Below are 8511 nucleotides of genomic sequence, written 5' to 3' on the forward strand. Positions count from 1 at the left end.
GCCATATAATTTTGGGTAATGAGCCTCTTAGTGTCAACCTCGACACACCGAGGATCAGGGAACTTTCCCACAAATTTCGGCATTGCCTAAGTGCCCTGATACCCAAGTACAATTCTGGGAGAAGGGGAAGGTTGTGGGCCTCTACATATAATGAAGATTATATTTTTTTCCCATACACATAGATAAGCGTTCAGAGCCAGATATAGTGTGACGTAGACAAATAAAGAAAATATTCTATCTTGTATCCAGGTGTTATGGAGCAGAAAACAGCTGCACTTGGGAAATAATTCACGTTTTAATTTTATTTAGCTCTCCTTTTCCCCCTACCCTCATAATCATAGGCGTGATGATTGACTATTCATATTGAGAAGGAAAACCTGGTCTGGATCTGAAAACGTTATGGCTGCTCATTAGGACATCCTCTAGTTCTGCTGATTGATGCTGAGTTGAAAGACAGGGTCTGTGAAGGAGCAGCCAGCATCTGTCCTTCCATTTCACCTCCTATTTGACCACAACTCTGACATCAGCCCTCTTTAGGAATGCAATGCTCGATTCACTGGGAAATCCTGAAAGAGCTGGAGACACGAGAGGGAAGGAAACAAGGGCTGTTGATAATAGGCTAGTGTCTCAAAGCCTACAAGTCTACATGGAATAAGTTCTCAGACCTGGGATCTTGAGGCTGAGGGGGAAGAAGTACAGGAGTGCCCCGAGGGAGGCATAAAGAAGCAAGGACCACAAAGAACTCTCCTTGGTGGCTGAAGTGGTCACAAGAGTGGCCCAACTGTTTAGCTGGAGCCAAAAAGACTAACAAAAACTCAGAGAATGCAAATAATTAAATGCTCATTGCTATAGGAATTGCTCATTGCTATAGGAATTGCTGGTACTTAACTTACCTACTTAACTTACCTAGTGTTACCCAAGACATCACTCCTATTTGAAATGAGAGCACAGGCCCACAGAGAGGTAAGCACATCTCTAGTTAGCAGCAACGTCAGGATGGAAATGGGTGAGTGTTGACTTCTCTCTAGTGTGATTACGCAACGTTACTGCTGTTTCTGGTTAACTGAATGTTCCAATTACTTGTACGTGTTCACTGATATCAGAAAAATGTCAAGCTTGTTGGCAGAGTATGGAGCGTACAGAAGGTGTCATGGGTGGTGGAGTGGAAAGAGGATGAGCTTTGGAGTCAGACGTGACTTTGAATCCTCTTCTCAGCCACTTTCTAGCTCTGGCTAGGAACCCTGGGGTAGTTTACTTAGTCCCCCTGAGCCTCGACTTTCCCATCCAAAGATAAGGATGAAATGTTTATCCCTGATAGGATTTCATAAGGGCTAAATGTTAACATATGTAAAGAATCTTGCACATGTGGGGTCAATAGTGCATTAATGTTATTATCTCATTTCTTGTCCATGATTAAAAGTTAATCAATGAGAGAGTACTTAACTCAGTACCAGATATTAATGTAGTTTCATCTCTGCTGGTAGGGACCCAAGGTCAGGAAACAACGGGTATTAAGAAAATAAAAGGTGAAAATTTAAATATTGTCCAAATTGAAGAGCATAATCAAGGCTGCTATGTTTGGATGTTCAGGTTGTCTACCACTCAACACCGGGGTACAGTTCACACAAACCCAATGTAGATGGTGCCCTCTGGATTTGTTCAGTGTACAATCTGAACAGTCATATGTGGTGGCTTTCAAGATAATAGATGATTAATAGTCTTCAATGAATAATTGGATGTTTTGTAAAAGGAGACCAGAAAGCAATTCAAGATGTCTTTGGATTTGTTGGTTGCAAGGGCCCTTGGGGATTATCTACCTCAAATTCCTAATTTTTCAGATGAGGAAACTGAGCTCCAGAGAGGGAAAGGGACATGCCTCATGCAGGGCAGAACCGGGACAAGAACCACGTCTTTGGTTCTTTGCTGATTGCCGTTCGCGTTGATGAACAACTTTCTTTGTTGGTAGGAGTTAGTATTCTGAACTACATCTTTTAAAAAAATAGTATTCTGAACTACATCTTTTAAAAAAATTTATTTATTTTTGGCTGTGTTGGGTCTTCGTTGCTGCGCACAGGCTTTCTCTAGTTGCGGCGAGCGGGGGCTACTGTTCATTGAGGTGCACGGGCTTCTCATTGCGGTGGCTTCTCTTGTTGTGGAGCACGGGCTCTAGGTGCGCGGGCTTTGGTAGTTGTGGCTCACGGGCTCAGTAGTTGTGGCTCGCGGGCTCTAGAGCACAGGCTCAGTAGATGTGGCGCATGGGCTTAGTTGCTCCGCAGCATGTGGGATCTTCCCAGACCGGGGCTTGAACCCGTGCCTCCTGCATTGGCAGGTGGATTCTTAACCCCTGCGCCACCAGGGAAGCCCTGAACCACATCTTAAACTTCCATAGAGAAGGAGGATTTATAGCTGCTTTGCTTCTTTTAATCTTTGTCAGGAGCAGACTCAGGATAGCTAAGCAGAAATTTGTTTAGCTCTGAGTCTTTGCAAGTTTTCTCAGGTCACATGATTCCTGTTGAGCAACACCCTTGAAAACATTTTGTTTGCTTCTGCTTTGACTTGATATTAGCTGGCAAGCTGTGTGGTTTAGTAATACCCTCAACCAGGTTGCTAGCTTGGTAGTAATCTGAGAACAATGTCTCTGGAGGCCCGCTGAGCTCCTCTGAAGGTTGCTATGGAGAATTGATGAACTGCTCCAAATTATAATTCAGAATTAAACAGGCAGAGCCTTAGTGGGGCCTATGGGAGACAGCAGGAAGCTGATATCGGGCAGTAAGTGCCTTGGGCTTCCAATTAATAGTCGGCTATGTATTGCCAATTCATTTTCCCTATCCTCCACCGCCAGAAATCAGCCAGTAAATGGATAGGTTGGAGGCAATATGCCACTAGGTGCCATGGGGTTGCCAGGAAGGCTAGTTGGTCTCTATCAGTGGCATAGACTTGAGGAATTCAGAGAGTGGAAGAGTGCTGAGGGCTGACGCATTTGGGAGGGGACTGTGTGGAGGAATTGAACCTGAGCCATGCTGTGACCATTGGGTAGGTTTGGAGCAGAGGAGGTAGAAAAGATGAGAAGGGGAATGCATTTTAGGTGGGAGAAATGACAAGCTCCAAGGCTTAGAGGGAGAAATATACCAGATGTGTTTGGGAAATGAAATATGGATCAATCTAGTTGGAATAGTGAGAAGTTACGAAAGGAAGCTTGGTCTAGCTTGGTAGGTTTTAACCTCCAAGCTATGGGGTTTTGACTTTACTCTGAAGGTAGTGGAGAGCTATGAAAGGTTTCTAAGATGTAGGCAGCATTGGTAAGTAACTTCAATTTAGTCTTTGAGTCTTTGACCTAAATACAGGTAGAAGAATAAGAAGGGATGCTGAATGACCAAAAGGATAGATTATGCTGGTCATTTGCCTGTTGCTCTTGGCCCTTACCTGCCTTTCTGTGCTCTGCTATGTATCAGAGAGAGACAAATGCTACTTTCCAGACTCCCGAGCTAGCCGGTTTCTGTTTAGGTTTTGTCAACGAAAGGCACTGGAAGATGAAAGGAAGAGAGAATTGCCTCCCTTTCTGACTCTGGTTTCTTGTGGTGTCTGTGGCATCAGTGACAGCAGTACCACTGAGCAGTACGGCGTTGGTGGTGGTGACAGCATTGGCTCTAGTGACAATGGCAGCAGTGGATCTGGGTGGTGCCTGTGGACACAGGAGCAAAAACCTGTAAGTGCAGGCTCCCGGGCTCCTGCTCAGATAACTGGGCTCCAACAACCAACAGAAACCTTAGGGATACTGTGCCCCGGGCTTCAGGTAACATTTTTGCACTTCTAGCCCAGAGTGGTGATGGTTTCCTGAAGTTAAGAATCTTTGAGTAATCGCCCCTCTCCTCTTCTGCTCCTCCATCTTTTCTAATACTCTTGTAGCCAGTTCCTTTATTAAATTCTCCTGTCTGAAATACCTAGAACTGGTTTGCTTTCCTTTGATTGGATCCTGATTCATACAGTACCTAGTATACTTTCTTTACTTGCTTTCTACGGCACCACACAGGGTTCCTCGCCCCATCCTAGTAGACACTCTTTTTCAATCTCCCTTGCTGGCTGATTCTCCCTCTTCAACTTGACTCTTCATATTGGAGTGCCCTAGGGCACGAGAATGGTTAATGACTTTCAGGTGAAGAGTTAATTTTCCAGTGATCTAAAGCCTTAACCTTATCTGAATACAGCTCCATCACCCAGGAGCCGGGAATACTTTCTTTTTATTGATGGGGAAATTTAAGATTTCTTGCCCTAAGGACTATTTTATTCATACCATCTTGAGAGGTGATGCCACATGTTGCTTCTACCTCTGAAGCTGAGGCTAATCCCAGATTATTATAGCTGAAGAGGAGTCAAAAAGGATTTGCTCACTTGTAGGACAGTCACTCAGTAAAAAATAGGATTGTCCCCGGTAAAAAACCCACAATCCCAGCACTGGTCATCTCCTTGGCAGGTTCAGAAACTACTTTTTTGTTGAGCCCACCCTGAAATCTATCAAATTCGACAATATAGAGTATCCCAGTAAAATGCTTATACTTTTCAGATGTTAGCAATATAAAACGTAAACCACCATTTAAAATAATGAATTACTGCTGATGGGCATTAGTGGTTTTAAGATAACTAAAGTATCTCAGCAACATTGAATGTTACAATTTATAAACATGGTGTACACCTCTGTTTAATTAGGCCTTCTTTAATTTGTCTTGGCAATGTTCCGTCAGAATTTTCAGCTTTATGGTCTTGCATGTGTTTTGTTAAAATTATGAAAATGAATTCTACAATTTTATATCTAACTTTTTTTTCTTAATATTACTTTCAAAGCATTCTATCATGTCCTTTAAGGGTTTTATTAACATTTGTGGGACTTCCCTGGCGGTCCAGTGGTTAAGACGCCACGCTTCCGCCGCAGGTGGCAATGGTTTGATCCCCAGTGGGGGAGCTAAGATCCTGCATGCTGCGTGGTGCAGCCAAAAAAAAAAAAAAATTAATGGCTGCATAATCCAGGTGGCAACTTTTAAACCACTAATATTACTGGTTTTGCTTAATACCTTTCCTTAGTGATAATTTCTGCGCCATGTTTCATTTTATTTTTTAGTTTTTTTGGTTTTTGTTGTTGTCGTCTTATTGCACCAAGTTTTATAACATCAGTTTTATTGTATTAAGCAGGTCCAGTGTTACACTGAGCCCCTTGAGGAATACAGCCTAGAGTAATTCCAGGCTCAGTTCCAAAGCCAACACTTCAAATAAAGAGATGTTTTAGTGCAAATGTCAGTTTACCTTGAATATCTTCCTAATCATGTAAGTAAGATTTTCTTGCCAACATTAGAAGTATTAGTCCATGATCTCTTAGCTACTTCATCGTGGTTAAAAAATCTTCTACATTTTGACCACATCAAACTTAAAAACTTTTGTGCATGAAAGGACACAATCAACAGAGAGAAAAGGCAACCTATGGAATGGGAGAAATTATTTGCAAATCATATGTCTGATAAGGGGTTAATATCTAGAATAAATAAAGAATTCCTAAAACAAACAAATAAAAAAAAACCCAAATACCCCAACCGAAAAATAGACAAAAGACTTGAATAAACATTTCTCCAAAGATGAATACAAGTGGCCAACAAGCATGTGAGAAGATGCTCAACATCACTAATCATCAGAGAAACGTAAACCAAAACCACAATGACATATCACCTCACACCCATTAGAAAGGCTATAAAAAAAAAAATAAGAAGGGTTGGTGAGGATGTGGTAAAATTGGAACCCTTGTGTACTGTTGTCAAGATTGTGCAATGGTGCGACCACTATGGAAAACAGTATGGAAGATCCTCAAAGAACAAAAAATAATACTACCCTGTGATCCAGCAATTCTATTTCTGAATATATACCCTAGAGAATTGAAAGGAGGGTCTCAAAGAGTTATTTGTTCAACCACATATAGAGTAGCATTATTTACAACTGCCAAGAGGTAGGAGCAACCCAAATGTCTATCAACAGATGAATAAACAAAATATAGTATATGCATACAATGGAATATTATTTAGCCTTAAAAAGAAAAGAAATCCTGTCACACGCTACAACATGGATGAAACTTGAGAATGTTATGCTGAACAAAATAAGCCAATCACAAAAAGGTAAATACTGTATGATTCCACTTATATGAGGTATGTAAAGTAGTCCAATTCATAGAGACAGAAAGTAGAATGGTGGGTACCAGGGGCTGGTGAGCGGGGGGAAAAGGGGGGTTGTTTAATGAGTATAGAGCTTCAGATTTACAAGCTGAAAAAGTTCTGGAGATCTGTTTCACAACAATGTGAATATACTTAATACGACTGAACTGTACACTTTAAAATGGTTAAGATGGAAAATCTTATGTTAGGCTTTTTCACTACACACAAAAAAATAGTCTCCATTTTGCTATATTTCAAGGATTTTGCGGGGGAGCCCTACTGATTCAATCTTTACTCAAATCTAATCTTGAACTTAAATGTCTCTATAATACTCCATATTACTAGATGGCTGTGCTGAATTCCATCACAAAGCGTATAAACCCACAATCATTCAATCAACAAGCATTTAGCGAGCCTCTTTCTGGTATGTGAGGCGGGCATCTGTTACATTCTGGAGTTACAGAGCTGAGTAAACGGTTTTTGCCCAGGAACTTGCAGGCTTACCCTGTCGTGCTGTCTGATTCTGTTTGAAGCAAATCAGTACAGGCCATCCCTGACACATTCCTGGAGACCTGAATCATGTCCACTCCCTCTGCTGCGTTCAACTGCTGATAGAGTCCTGGGGACTAAATAGAACTCTCATGGGTCAGTGAGATGAGAGTGAGATGAGACTGTCTTCAAAACCCAACCAACTTAGGACTTCTTCCAGAATGCTCTGAATTTCTCCTGCCCATCAGAAGACTGGTAAGGATGATTCTTTGCAAATATGTGGCCAGCTGAACCTGACCTTCCCCACAGCCCTCTGATCCTTGGTCTAATGCTCGAAATATAAGCCTCCCCATTATATATCTTCTTTCACACCCTCGTCGGCATTCTGCTCTGCATTGCCTCTTCCTACTGCTTTGCTCCCCTAAAGCCTCCCACTGCACCCCCTGGAGCCTCATCCTATGCTAAGCAAACCCTACCAAGGACTGTGAGCTCTTCATGGAAATTTCCCTCTACCTCTTGGCTAATAGAAACCCAGAGCTCCTCCGAGAGATTTCTCTGCAGCTCTCTCAAAAGGATACTATGCATTGCCCACATCTCGAACACCTGGGGTCAGAAGGTAGGTTAGCAGCCCTCCTTCCTTTCCAGGGCTACTTCTGAACTATTTCTAGTATGAAGGTCCTTGGTCCTACAACTACCGTATAACCTGAGAGCAGGGCAGTATACCCATCTCTGCCCTGCTCTCTCCCCACTTCCTTCATCTCCTCTCAGTCACTGAAAATTTTTTGGAGGTGTTATCATTAAGAATGTGGGCTTTGGGGCTTTCCTGGTGGCACAGTGGTTGAGAGTCCGCCTGCCAGTGCAGGGGACACGGGTTCGTGCCCTGGTCCGGGAAGATCCCACATGCCGCGGAGCGGCTGGGCCCGTGAGCCATGGCCGCTGGGCCTGGGCGTCCAGAGCCTGTGCTCCGCAACGGGAGAGGCCGCAGCAGTGAGAGGCCCCGCGTACCGCAAAAAAAAAAAAAAAAAAAAAAAAAGTGAACAGAAGAAAATAATTATAAATTGATGTATGTTCTATGAAGAGTTTGAGACAGAATGAAGGAGAACTATGATGGGAAGGGTGTTAGGGAATGAGGTGCCATTTAAGCTAAGACCTGAAGGAAGAAAAGGAGGATGAAATGAGATAAAGCAGGTGGAAGCACTCAGTATGTGTCAGTGATGAGTATTACCGTTAGCATTGCTCTAGTCAGCGCCTGGCTCTGAGGCTTCCTGTGAGTTTTCAGTGTCCATGTACATGACCCGTTCCACACCCATCCTGCTAGTTCTCTTTTCTTTTCCCCACTTCCTAGAACTTTATTAAAGAAAAAGCAATGATGGTAAATCTCTAGACCATCATCCATTTTCTGGGGTTTCTCCTTTGAAAATGTGACATTTGATTTCCAAACATACGCCAGAGCGTACATGGTTCCCAATTGTACTAAGCAGGTGAGAAGCTGAAATCCTACAAGGTTCGTCCTCCAACTTTCCCCAGCCTGTGGTCTGTCTGGATCAGCAAGAATCGCCCGAACAGCCACTCTGGCTGCATTCACTTTTGTCTGCAGCTCTCTGAGCTCTTCTATATGCAACAGAATTTGAGTAGCTTCATGGAGAACTGCATTTCCTGTGTCCAAACCAAGAATATGCTTGTCTAAAGCAACAGGCAAGCCTTCTTTTGTTCGATTTCCTCCAGCAACTACATCCTGTTCAGGAGGTCCTGGACCATAATGAGAATTGCCTTTTTTTTTTTTTTTTTTTTTTTTTTTTTTTTTTTTTTTGGGGGAACCGGGCCCTCCCCTTTT

At 42.8% G+C, this 8511-nt stretch overlaps 1 pseudogene; it reads right to left on the reverse strand.

The window, feature by feature from the left end:
* Positions 1 to 8174: 8174 nt before the first annotated feature.
* The window catches only part of LOC112414383 (RNA transcription, translation and transport factor protein-like), a 29415-nt pseudogene continuing 29078 nt past the window's right edge, over positions 8175 to 8511 (reverse strand).

The sequence above is a fragment of the Neophocaena asiaeorientalis genome, unplaced genomic scaffold (assembly GCF_003031525.2).
Source record: "Neophocaena asiaeorientalis asiaeorientalis breed wild unplaced genomic scaffold, Neophocaena_asiaeorientalis_V1.1 scaffold79, whole genome shotgun sequence".
In the NCBI taxonomy this organism is placed as follows: Eukaryota; Metazoa; Chordata; class Mammalia; order Artiodactyla; family Phocoenidae; genus Neophocaena; species Neophocaena asiaeorientalis.